The sequence below is a fragment of the Meleagris gallopavo genome, chromosome 3 (genome assembly GCF_000146605.3).
Source record: "Meleagris gallopavo isolate NT-WF06-2002-E0010 breed Aviagen turkey brand Nicholas breeding stock chromosome 3, Turkey_5.1, whole genome shotgun sequence".
Classification (NCBI taxonomy): Eukaryota; Metazoa; Chordata; class Aves; order Galliformes; family Phasianidae; genus Meleagris; species Meleagris gallopavo.
The window spans coordinates 17,859,782-17,862,852 of NC_015013.2; positions in this window are offsets into that span (position 1 = coordinate 17,859,782).

Below are 3,071 nucleotides of genomic sequence, written 5' to 3' on the forward strand. Positions count from 1 at the left end.
AAAAAAAAAAGCAATAAACAAAAGAAAACCTAATCAGATTCACATTTGAAATTAGAAAATTATTAATTTTATTTAATCTGAAATTAGCACGAATTATTTCACCTCTGTGCTGGGGGAGATGATGGAGCAAATCCTATTGGAAACTACGCTAAGGCATAGAAAGCCTACAAAAAATGATCCAAACATCTCCCCTATGAGGACAAGCTGAACAAGAGAAGGTTCCAGGGAGACCTGATAGTAGCCTTTCAGTATTTAAAGGAGGGCTATAAGAAAGAAGGTGATGGACTCTTTCAACACTCTGTTGTGACAGGACAATCTGAAATAGTTTCCAGCTAAAGAGGGAAGATTTACATTGGATATAAGGAAGTGAAGCACTGGAACAGGTTGTCCATAGAAGTAGTTGGAGACAATTAGGGTCAGGCTGAACAGGGCACTGAGTAACCTGATCAAGTTGTGAATACTCCTGCTCATTTCAGGGGAGTTGGACTAACTGTCATTAAATGTCCCTTCCAACTCAAGCTATTCGCTGATATTCAGTACATTTTGGCCTACTTGTAGCTACTAGTATCTGAACCATATGAGATGAAGAAAAAAACCAAGTGATTTGATGCTTATATAATATGCATTTAATAGAAGAATGTCAGTCTCATGACATCACAGTCAACACTTGAAATGTTCACATATGATTGTGAAAATTGTTTTTAAATTAGTAGAGTAACTAAAGACAATGAGATGTGAAGAGGAAACCACGCAAAAACTGACACTAGAATCAAAAAGGTATAGAAGCAGCATGCATATGATAGGTACTTATGATCAAGTTTAAAATGGTTGTTTTGCTCTGTTTAGCATAGAACAAGTGCTTAAGTGATGTAAGTCTATAGATAATTCACTTTATTACTATTCTGAGTCAAGTTCTATTCTTTAAGTAGTTGATGGCTTCCTATTTTTAAAAGCTGGTCACAAGAGGGCAATGTAGTTACATACGTATGGAGCAATTCTGACATTTCACCAAATGGAAATTTTCAGTATAGCAAAAATACTGTAGGGTATTAAAATTGCTTATTGATCAGTGCTTCTAAAGGCATAAATATCAGATTAAAGCTACAACAGGTAACCTTAAGCTCTAGATGAGTTTTGTAATACTGTCTGGTCAGAGTATATCATGGTTTTTTCAAACAGCATGTAAAAGAAGAATACAATTTTCAGTGCATTCTTAGACGATGTGCCTGCTCTCTTTGGAAAACCATACAACTTTTGCCAAATCTATACAAAGTCAGGAAAAAAATAATATATCAAACAGGCAAGTAAAACAGAATAGTCTGAAAATGCTAATGTTGTTGGAAATTTCATCTCCTATGATTCTTCTGATTCTCTCTTTAAATTCTTTGATTTCATACAATTTTTATTCATTAAAGCTCTACCTCCTTTTCAGATTTTACCATTTTCAAATACTAAACTATATAGCTTAGTGACTAGGGAATATGAGATACTTGGGTAAAATACATGTGATACATTTGACATTAATTTTCTCAATTTTGTTTTCTTAATAAGATCAACAAAAGCTGTTAGGTGAACCACTGATTAAAGACATATTCTGTTTGTTTGAATATAAACATCCTCCTTGATAACAGCACTGCATAACCTTTCAATAATTTCAAAGTAAGTTTTTGTTCAGATCATCACAAATATTCTTATCGAAAAAACATGGTAGATCTCATACTCTGAAAAGACAAAGGCTATTTTCTTAGTGCTGATTATCAATTTCAAGGTTATTTACTATGTTTATGTTAGATATAAGTCACACAACACGCAAAGGAGCCAAGAGAATTCCCAGTATACCTACAATGCTGATCAGCAATATTGTCATTATTAATTACCACAACAACATCACAAATTGTGTATAGGAAATCAACTGGAACAAGACTTCCAAGGACTCTTAGACAATGTCCGACAAAAATAAGTTCCAATCACTATAGTAACAGATGTGAATAACCTTCTGGTTGTATTGTAGTCAATGGCAAAACTCCCACAAATATCAGAAAGGGCTCAAATTCAATTTGTGACAGTCATCATGAGCCAAACAACTAGCACTGGCATTTTAGATGTAAAGTAAGAACAGTCAGCCTTTCCACGACTTGTTTATAAATGAATGCATTTTCAGTGTCTACAGTGCTTCAGTACCTAAGCTGTATGAAGAAAACTCTGTAAAGCCAAAGTACAGACTTCGAGGACAGAGATTTATAAATGCTGACATGTTACTTTCTCACTGTGTTCCTGAGAAAGATCTGAAGACTTTTTCACAACGTCTTGGTTTCAGCTGGAACAGAGAATCTGGTATGTCTGGTATGATGTTGTGTTCTGGCTTTAGGTCAAAAGCAATACTGATAATATACTGCTGTTTTAATTGTTGTTGAGCAGAGCTGTACAGAGCCAAGAACATTTCAGTTTTTCAGCTTCTCATATTGTCCTGCCAGTGAGAAGACTGAAGACATACAAGGAGCTGGGAGAGACAAAACCAGCACAGCTGATCTAAACCAGCCAAAGGGAGATTTCATATCATATGGCATCATGCAAAAAATATAAATAAACTGATGTAAGTTGGTCAGATGTGAAGCTGAAGCTTGGGGACTGATTGAGCATTGGTCAGCAGGTGGTAAACAATTGTTTTGTGTGTAACTTGTTTTATAAATACGTACATATATATATATTGTTATAATTGCTATTATTTCTCTTTTCCTTTTCTATCATAGTAGCTTTTATCTCAACCCAGAAGTTCTACTTCTTTTCTTTTTTTTCCAGTTCTCTTCCTCATCTCACTGGGAGATGAAGGAGTGAGCAAAAGGCTGTGTGTTTAGCTGCTTGCAGTGTTGAATCACAACATGCAGAGATTGAATATTTCATTGAGTTTTCTTGTCACAGTCATCTTTCCACTCTTACCTTGTTCATTCCAAAATTTTAAAGTTGTTATTTATGTGGAGTGAAAGGATGCTGGGCAGAAAAGAGCGAGAAGATATAAAAAAGATAAAAAATAAAATTCAAAACCAAATTCCATAAAAAGTCTTGTAATTCAA